This window comes from Ictidomys tridecemlineatus, chromosome 3 (genome assembly GCF_052094955.1).
Source record: "Ictidomys tridecemlineatus isolate mIctTri1 chromosome 3, mIctTri1.hap1, whole genome shotgun sequence".
NCBI classification, from domain to species: Eukaryota; Metazoa; Chordata; class Mammalia; order Rodentia; family Sciuridae; genus Ictidomys; species Ictidomys tridecemlineatus.
In genome coordinates this window covers 114,892,984-114,904,173 of record NC_135479.1, presented here as the reverse complement: position 1 = coordinate 114,904,173, position 11,190 = coordinate 114,892,984, and positions in this window count along the sequence as shown.

The following is an 11,190-nucleotide window of genomic DNA, read 5'->3' as shown; positions in this document are numbered from 1 at the left end:
ATCTATTTAAGGAAGAAGTGTCTGGAATTGGCAACTATTTTAATTCTCATAGATGGTGGAAACTCTTCATAGTATAAAGAAGAGAAAATACGGAGTTTTGAAAATGTGACCTGTTTTATTAGTAGAGACACATTTGTAGCCATGAAAAAAAATCCATATGCATATCCAATATATATATTGACTCCTAGGAATGTCCTAGTTAAATGTACATTAGAGTAGTCATGATGGTCAATCTTATTGTCAACTTGGTTGAATTGGATATTCCTGGGAAATCAGTAAAGCACACCTTTGAGTGTGTCTATAAGGGTGCTTCTACAGACAATTCACATGTGGGACAACAAATGGACTGGGGTGGTGAGGGCCCAGATGGAACAAAAATGGAAGAAGGAAGAAGCCTGCATGTGTGTGCAAGCAAGTTGCATTCTTCTAGAGCGGGAGTGCCTGTTGCGCTGCCATCACCCCTGAACATCGGACATCAGCATCTGCAGCCTTTCAACATAGATTCATACCAGGGATCTTCCAGGCCTCTAGCTTCATACAGGGGCTGTATCATGGGTCCTCTGGTTCTGAGGCCCCAATTTCTTGGACTGGTTTATCCAGCTCCCTAGCATTCAGACATCCATTGTGGGGCTATCTAGCCTCTGATCATACAAGCCAATCTAACAAATCTCCTTTTATAATTATATCTATATTCTATTGGTTCTGTACCTCTACAGAACCCTCTACAGAACAAGTAATGCTTTAGGCTTCCAGTTAAAGGTAACACACATTTTTTATCATCAATTTTTGAGCTCCTTGTAAGAAATACCCTTTGGAACTTACTGTATCCACACTTGGGTCATTGTTCAGGAAGTAGTGTTTAATAGCCAGGACTGGCATGGCTAACAGATGCATCCAAGTCTCAGCCCCACAATTTGCCAGCTGTAGGACCTGGCCATGTTATCAAACTTCAGTGAGCCTCAGTGTCCTTATCTCAACCAAGCCTCATAGAGTTGTTTTGTTTGTTTGTTTAAGAAATGAAGGCAACATTGTGACTAAGAACTTGGATAGTTCCTTCTAAACACTAGCTATTATGTTATATAATTGATTGTTTTTGACATTGCTGATGGAAGAACCATCTGAAGACTTTCTGTTGTTTAACTGTCTCCCATGAATCTGCTAAATATTTTTTTCCCATTCTGTGTGATTAGAGATAATTGGATTTTTCTCCCCAAGAAATAAGGCCCAAACACTGTAGTCCTGGGCCATAGGGCTACTTTTGCTTTGATATTGGCAAGCTTCCTAAATAGAGTCTTTGCTACTTTTCTATTACCCAAAGGGATACAGTCACTCCTACATCCCTGCCGCAGCCCTCAGTGTCACTCAGGAATGCTAACCCAGGCTGGCTCTTTGCCTGGCCTTGGCAACCCTAGGCTCTTTGAGGATACATTGCTGGGAGGTGTTCTTCCAGGAAACCACATGAGATGTGGGGCAAGAGTCATTCTGGGCTGTTTCCCACTCTGCTTGTCTAACACGGCTCCCCTGACCTGGACTCCAGCATCTTGGATTCAGGGGTTGACCACCTTCTTCCTGACTTGCTGAGACTTCTTTATATGCAATTGTGATGAATTCTTTAGTCTCGGCTCGAGATATTTTAACTAATATCCAGAGTTAAGAGACTCTTCACAAAGTCTATTTTTAAGGACAAATGTCTCAGTTAAGTAGGTGAAAAAAGGAAATGTGAGACTCATAGTCTACAGACCCCCTGGTCTTTTTGATGACTGGTGTTCTCACCCTGTCCCTTCCTGGGGCAATAACTTCATGGCTCTAACCCCAAGCCATCTGAAGGAGTAGCTGGCTGCTTCTAGAATTTAATATCTTAATATCATCTTCAGCCATTGGAAAAAACATAAAGTTAGCTTTCATATTTTGGTGATTACTAAAATTCTTACTGGTTTGCTATTAGTGATTTTTCTAAATGTGGTCAGGATGCACTGAAAAATAAAGATGGCTTTAGATCTGTTTTAAATTATTTGTTTTGATACTGACACATGTGCACTCGAAATTATTATTTTTTCCTGTACTGAGTGCTCTCTTTTTCTAGAAAATAAGCATGTAAATATAGAAATAGGATGTAATAGAATTTATTTCAAGGACATTCCTTTCCTATACAAACAAGACTTCCAAAGAAAGAATAAGAAACATTCCTATTCTGCATCTATATTTCTCTTTCTTTGTTTATATGTAGATAGTGATTATTTCATGATCTAAGGAAACTAGAGAAAATAGAAATCTATTTATATTGTGAAAAATTGAAATCTGTAGTTCAATGATATTGGGATTTATTTTTTTAAAAACATGGTAGTATTAAATAAATTCTTCTGAAATTGTTATATGCTATTTTATTAAACTTCCAATAATCAACATAAGATCATTTTTGGTATATGTCTTGTATGTAAGAGAGTGTTTGATCATAGGAATAATTGACCTAGAAACAATAAAAAGTTTTTATTAACTTGTGCATAGTCATATCAATGAAGTACATCATAGTTCTAACAGCAGTTCCATTAAATCAGCTAACTCTGGTTCATCCCTTGCTCATGTAGATTATACAAGTGAATAACTATCTGGAAATGATACGAAAGACAATCAACATAAAAAGTTTTATTGTTATTTTCCTTATCCTCCTTAATTTTAACTTGTCTTACTTTCCTTAATATCCCTATTTTAAAAATAATAATCATTGAGATTTAGAAAGCCATGGACTTAGAGTAATAAAAATATACTCAAAAATTACTTCTAGGGCTGGGGTTGTGGCTCAAGCGGTAGCACACTCGCCTGGCATGCGTGCGGCCCGGGTTCGATCCTCAGCACTACATACCAACAAAGATGTTGTGTCCGCCGAGAACTAAAAAATAAATATTAAAAAAAAATAGTATCGTATTTAATATTTTAAAAAAATTACTTCTAGTGAGCAAAGTGCTTTTGAAATATCATTTAATTTTAAATAAAACTTTTTTTTAGAGAGAGAGAGAAAATTTTTTAATATTTATTTTTTAGTGTTCGGTGGACACAACATCTTTATTTTTATTTTTATGTGGTGCTGAGGATCGAACCCAGCGCCCTGCACATGCCAGGCAAGCACACTACCATTTGAGCCACATCCCCAGCCCCAAATAAAACTTTTTATGGCCACAAAACTCAGCACACAAGAGAGGTATATGCGAAGACATGGTTCTTGCTTCCAGTTTATAATTTATTACTTTTTTTTGAAAGGACTGTTGTTTCTGCTACTTGATTCCCCTGTTCTTTCCTCTTTACTACTGATTTAACATAAGGACTAGGCATGCAAAAAATTGACAAGGCATAGAGAAACTTGACAACAGGGAGAATTGACATTTCATCTTCAAACAAATTAACTTAAAAGCATCTTTAAAACAATTGCACAGGCTGGGGCTGTAGCTCAGTGGAAGAGCGCTTGCTTAGTGTGTGTGAGGCACTGGGTTCATTCCTTAGCACCACATATAAACAAACAAAATAAAGGCATGCTGTTCATCTACAACTCCAAAAAATTTTTTTTTTCAAATTAAAAACAAGCAAACAAACAAAAACAATTGCACATGTAATCTGTCTGTTGGTGATATTTTCTTTGGTGTCAAAATCACAACAAATAAAAAACCCTCCAGGGAATATTAATCTAAGCTTCTGGAATTGAACTTTTGTAATTTTTTGTGACATGGATATTAAACATAATGGAACTTGTTTCCAAAAAATAATTTACATTTATCTCAGTAATAAAAATATTTCCAACAAAGGGTGATTACGGAAAATGAGAATAGCAGTCACCATGCTCTCCTGGCTCTCCAAAATGTTGGGCTCTTTTTCTGAGTGTCATTATGATTTATGGGCTACATACTTTTACTGCCATTAGAACACTTGCAAAATTAGGGTAGAATTACCTCAGTTGACTGCTATTAGCCAAAGCTCCAGGATCTGGTGCCAAAAATAAATCCTTGTAATGATAGACTTCAACAGTTGTACAAAGCAGGCTTTTAAAGATTGGTTTCTGGAAACTAAATATTTCTTACTGTGACAAAGGGCCTATCATTAATAGATAACTAGCTCAAACTTAGATTTGCTTTTAACAATGTGACAATGTTTATAGAAATAGTGTAATGATACTAATGGTAAGTATTTTTTTTCTTTACTTAAAATCTTTTTGGTAAAAGGGCCTTTAGAATTTTATAAATATTACTCCATTAGTACTCAAAATACCCAGTTGTTTTCTGAAATGGTCCCTGGGATCTCTCACTCTTTCAGCTTAATGTGCTGTCTCTTGGCATGAGGTGTATCCTGTTTCAAAGCAGTCTCAGATGCCAATGTTTTATAACCAAATAATGAATTGCTTTTATGAGGGCCAATAGAATGAAAGATTTTTTAATTATGATAAAATAACATAAAATTTACTATCTTAACCACTTTTGAATGTATAGTTCAGTAGTAAGTACATCATGTTGTTGTGTAATAGATAATCTGGAACTTTTTTATCTTGTAAAACTGAAACTCTATACATTTTAAACTACTCCCCATTTCCAACTCTCCACCTACCACTGGAGTCACCATTCCACTTTTTATGTCTGTGAATTTGACTACTACATATATAACCAGAATTGTGCTCTATTTTCCCTTTTGTGATGGATTCATTTCTCTTAGTAGAATATCCTCAAGGTTCATCCATGTTGAAACGTGTTCCAGAATTTTCTTCCTTTTTAAGGCTGAATTCCATTATGTGTATAAACCACATTTGCTTATCCATTCACTCATTCATAGATGGGCACTGAGTTGCTTCTATCTTTTCATTTTTGTGAATAATGCTGCTATGATCATGGGTGTGCAAACATCTCTTTGAAACACTACTTTCAATTCCTTTGGGTATATACTCAGGAATGGGATTTTTAGATCCTGTGGAATTCTATTTTTAATTTTTTAAGGAGCTGCCATACTGTTTTCCACAGCAGTTATACCCTTTTACCTTCCTACCAGCAATGCATGGGGTTCTAATTTCTCTACAACATTGCTAACTCTTACTATCTTCTATGTATTTTAATATTTTCAGTAATAACAATTCTATTGTGTGTGAGGTGGTATCCACTGTGGTTTTTTTTTTTTTTTTGGTGTGGGGGTTCGGTACTGGGGATTGAACTCAGGGATACTTGACCACTGAGCCACATCCCCAGCCCTATTTGTATTTTATTTAGAGACGGGGTCTCACTGAGTCGCTTAGCACCTCGCTTTTGCTGAAGCTGGCTTTGAACTCAATATCCTCCTGCCTCAGCCTCCTGAGCTGCTGGGATTACAGGTGTGTGCAACCCATTCAGGCTCCCACTGTGGTTTTAATTTACATTTCCCTAATGTTTAGTGATCTGGAAAATCTTTTCATGTGTTTATGAACCATTTGCATTTCCTCTCTGCAAAAATGTCTTTCAAGTCCTTTGTACATTTAAAATATCAGGTTACTTATTTTTTGTTGTTGAATTGTAGGCATTTTTAATATGTTCTAAATATTAATCTCTTGTCAGATGTATGATTTTGCAAATATTTTTCCCATCCCATAGAATGCCTTTTCACTCTGTTGGTTATGTCCTTTGATACACAGAAATTTTAAATTTTTCTGTAATACAATTTGTCTATTTGTCCTTTTTTTGGCTATGCTTTTGGAGTCATATATAAGAAAGTATTGCTAAATCTAATGTCATAAGCATTTCCTCTATTTTCTTCTCATAATTTTACAGTTTTAGCTCTTATATTTGTTTTTTATTTATTTTTTATTTTTTTTTATTGTTGGTCGTTCAAAACATTACATAGTTCTTAATATATCATATTTCACAGTTTGATTCAAGTGGGTTATGAACTCCCAATTTTACCCCGTATACAGATTGCTGTACCACATCAGTTACCCTTCCATTGATTTACATATTGCCGTTCTAGTGACTGATGTATTCTGCTGTCAGTCCTATTCTCTACTATCCCCCCCTCCCCTCCCCTCCCCTCCCCTCCCCTCCCCTCCCCTCCCCTTTTCTCTCTCTACCCCCTCTACTGTAAATCATTTCTTCCACTTGTATTATCTTGTTTTACCCCTCCTTTCCTCTTATATGTAATTTTGTATAACCCTGAGGATCACCTTCCATTTCCATGTGATTAGCTCTTATATTTGTACCTACTTTTTGTGTATGGTGAAAAGGAAAGAGTCCAACTACATTTGGTTTTCACATGGATATTCATTTTTTCCAGTACAACTTGCTGAAAAAACTTGAAATATCTTTTAAAAAATTTCATGGTGCTTTTAAATCAGGAGAAATAGATGTAGATATACAAAAGTTTCGAATCAAAGACATCTGTCTACCAACCATTTGAGAAGAAGCATGGTTAACTATCACTTGGCTACCAGAGGTAGAACTAACTGCCCAATATCTAACTGGATGGCAGAATTCTGGTTGTTAAGTATTTGTCCAGAGTATGGTTGACTGTATGTCCTGACACATTAGGAGAATTTCTGTTCAAAATGATACAGTCTGAAAGGAGTCTGGAGAAGTTAACCATTAATGGTTAGGATGGGAGTGTGCCCAATTGGAGTTGATGGAAATGCTTGTAAGTACAAAAAAATTGACTTCAAGGGATATGAAGCAGGGGATATGAGCCTGACCTATAAGAGAATGGATAATGACACCCTACCACTGCTCACTGCCTGATTTCTTGTGTTTTATTAATATTCACAAATATATGTGCACTAACTACTAAGCACCAGAGTGAATCTGGAGATACAACCAATATTTCTTGTTCTATCGGATGTTACTGTATATTTAAATTGTTCCGATGATATGTATTTTGCTGACCCCATACAGATAGGCTTTGGATGGATATAAGTAGGGACTTTGTTTGAATTTGGTGCAAAATCACTTTGAATAATGATATTAGTAAAGATGTTTGTACTAATAGATGGACTTTATCAGGCCATGCTACTGGACTGGAGCTGAAGTTCCCAAATAAAGAGTTTCCATTTATGAGCCAGAAACCCCTACTCACACTTTTTGGAACTGTCTACTCACTGTAATTTAATGTGATTTGAGATAAATATATATTATCAGTTGTCATCATAGAAAGTTCATTACCAAATAGACCAACTAACTGTGTACTGTTTTGAACTTGGTCCCCAAAGGTTCAAATATTGGAATATGAATTCCTCAGTGTGGCTGAGTGGGGACATGGGGCCCAATGGCAGGTGTTTGGGTCATGGGATTGAGACCGTCTCCTGTGAGTGAATACTTGGTCTCATGGGACTGGATTACTTATTATGATAGTGGATTGTTATAAAGCAGTCCTGCCTCTGTGTTTCATTTTTTCTGCTTGAACCTGTTTGCGCTTCTTTTTTTCTGCCATGGTTTGAGGCAGCATAAGGCCCTTACTAGAAACTAAGCAGATGCCAGCACCAGCATCTTAGACTTCCCAGATTCCAGAAACATGAGCCACAACAAAATTCTTCTCTTTATAAATTGGCCAATCTTGGATATTCTGTTACAGCAACAAAAAACAAAGACACGGTATTTACCAGGAATACTACTCTGCCAACTATTAAACAGATGCTGGCTGGGAGTGCTGATTTCCAAGCATTTCCGTGTTTCATATTCATGGTATTACCTGCAAATGATGCTCCCAGGAGTACATGAGCCACTGCTTGTATTAACCAACTTTCTGTCACTATAGTGAAAAACTGGATGCAGGCTATTTATGAAGTAAAAGGAGGTTTATTTTGGCTTACAGTTCTGGAGGTTCAAGTCCAAGATCAGGCGGCTGCATTGTTTTGGACCTCTGGTGAGGGTGGCACATCATGACAGAAGTGAGTTTTAGAGTCAATGGTCACATCTCAAGCCAGGAAGCAGAGAGCAAGGGCATAGGAAGGGACCTACAGTACCTTTTGTGGACTTACTCCCAATAGCTTAAGGTCTTCCCAATCGGCCCCACCTCTTAAAGTTTCCACCACCTCTAATACCACCACTCTGGGGACCAAGCCTTTATATAGGGATGCTTGGGGGACATTCATACAAACCATACAGCACTATGGGATGCAATGTCAGACCTGAGTCATTAGAACATTCAAAGCCTAAGCAAAAGATGCTGGTAAAGAAGGATAAAGCAGAGCCTATGAAAATGGTTGAATTCTATACTGGTTTTAAAATATGCCTCTTATATTAACGCTTGTTCAGTGCAACTTACTTACCTTCCTTCAAAAAAGTCTGAAGTTTGGTCTTCAGTGAGATCATCAAGAAAGAGAATATTCAAGTTCATTTTCAAGAAGCTGAAAGAGCCCCTCTTGTGGGGCTCTTCCCAGTTGCTTGCTTATACCTTTGAGGGATGACTTAAGATCAGCATTACTAAAGTTGGCAAACTGCATTGAGTTAGTTGCAAAATATCCTGCTTAATCATCATTGCTGGGTTTATTACTATTTCCATGTAGAAATGGTTCAACACTTGAGGATTTCCAATAAGACACAGTCATTATCTTCGTCCTTGGAGACCTTTTTAGTGCTCTTTATTCCTTTGATAGATACAATCTGGTATCTTCTTCTTCTGATTCAGGGAATTCCTTAAATATTTCTTGCAAAATAGGCATGTGGATAATTAACTTTTTTAGTTTTTGTTTGTCTGAAAAAATTTTTCTACTTTGCCTTCATTTTTGAAAATTAATTTCACTGAGTATAGAAACACACACACATAAAAAAAGCTTGTCTATATATATTATACACACACACATATACATATACATACATACCATTTTACTCTTTCTTGCTTGCATTATTTTCAGTGAGAAGTTGAGAAGTTTGTTATCATTCTTATCCTTGTTCTGTACACAATTGTTTTTATTTCCCTGGCTGCATTTAAGATTTTTTTTTCTATTTACTACTGGTGTGGGGGTGACTTGATTATAATGTGCCTTGGTTTAGTTTTCTTTGTGCTTCCTGTGTTTGGGGTTCATTGAGCTTCTTGGATTTATAAGTTAGTGGCTTTCCTTAGTTTGGGAAAAATTTTAATCATACTTTTTCAAATACCTTTTCATCCTTCCCCTTTTCCTTAGGTACATGAATTATATGGATGTTAGATCCATTGAAATTGTTTCACAGCCAGCTGATGTTTTGTTAAACATTTTTCTCACTTTTATTTTCTCTCTTATTGTTCTATATATGCATTTTAAAAAGGATTTCTATCTTAAATATTGTACAAAATGTGAAAAACAGAACATCACCTTTATCTGCTTTGGTGATGTGAACAAATCATTCAAGCCACAGCATAAGGTAAACAAGGTGGAGAGGAAAGTGTAATTGTTGAAAGCAGGTACCCTGGAGCCAGATTACTTGGCTCACATCCTGGTTCCTTTAGGACCTGAGTACCTCCTCTGAATTATGGCAGGGATTCAGGTTTGAACAAGAATTTAAAATCATTCTTGGTCATAGTCAATACTCAGTAAACATTAGCTATTATTAATTCACCAGAGTTTATAATATCCTTAGCAAAAAGCCCAGATTATGGGGCTGGGGATGTGGCTCAAGCGGTAGCGCACTCGCCTGGCATGCGTGTGGCCCGGGTTCGATCCTCAACACCACATACCAACAAAGATGTTGTGTCCGCTGAGAACTAAAAAATAAATATTAAAAAAAAAGCCCAGATTAATTTAACAAGACTCTCCAGAGAAAGGAGATCTGTATTTTGGGGGGATCTGTATTGTTAGCAACTGTTCTAGCTAATTCTTATATTCATGCAACTTTAGGATACACTGAGCCAATTCTAAAGATTGGATCAAAATGAATTAAAGGGCTCTCCCCTTTGCAGAAGACTTCTACCTGCACTGCATGAAAAGAAAAATCATCCTAATTTCCATAATATGCTATAGTTGTGTCACAGCCTTGGAATTTATAAGAAATAATTCTTGCAAATATTTCCTTTATTTGAAAGCAACAAAAGAAGTAACAATTTTACAACAAACACCTAAGTTCAATGGGTGAGACAAAAATTGTGACTTCACAAAGAACTTTTTAAAATCATCACTCCTAAAAAATAGCAGATCTATGAATTCCAAATGTTAAGAAGATTAAAGGACATTACTCCCAGGGGCCTCCTTCCCACCCTGACCTCCCAGTGAGGCGTGGTTATATAGACAGCTCACATTCCTAATGATCAAATGGCAATTACATGGCCAGAATTTCAAGTGCTTCGTCTCATGCAATCCTCAGAAGAGCCCTGTTCTCAGGTTTAACCACTGTTATTTCTCCACTTAACAGCTGGGAACTTGAATTCAAAGGGTCAGAATTCTAGTGGAGGCAGAGCCAGGCTTTGAACCCAGGACTATTTGACATGAAATTTGAGATGAGGGGCCTACACTGGGGTTGATGTTGTTTCCTCCAGTGATAAAAATAAATAAATAAATAAATAAATAAATAAATACTATCAAAATTTCAGTTGGTTGGTTATTTGGGGAATGTTATAGACTTTAAGGGTTGTTTTCTGGGATGAGGGGAGACATCCTGCAATGTGGACCGTGCCCACTCAACAAGATTGTATAGTCTCACACGAAAATTTAAGACATTTCTCCGGGAATTTATGAAGAAGAATTACAATTAGCAGAGTTCAGAACAGAATTCCACTTTACATGAAACACAAAGCTTTCTTTTGTGTGTTTTTTGTATACATTAAATTTTCTATGTATTCAACTTGATAAAGTTGAAGGAAAATTGCTTTCTTCTGTTCCAAACCTATTAAGAGTTGTTCATCATATTTTTTTTAAAAAAAAATTGTCATCAACCCACTTGAATCAAAGTGTTAAATATGATATGTCAAGAACTATGTAATGTTTTGAACAACCAACAATAAAAATTAAAAAAAAAATTGTCATCAAGAACAATGCCTTTCATGCCAGATGAGTCACCAGATCAATCCATTGTACTATTCTATGTTCTTAGTACTTACATAACTTGCTCACTCTCTTTAGTATCTATCTTTTCTTCTTTCTAAAATCTCTCAATATAGTGCTATGTACAATATACTAATTTGGTCCTGTTTTCAAAATGGCAAGTATTTAAAAAATAAAAATTCCATTGTATATAAATAACAATGTGTTATTATATTAAATACAAATTGAATATACCAAAAATATAATGAATT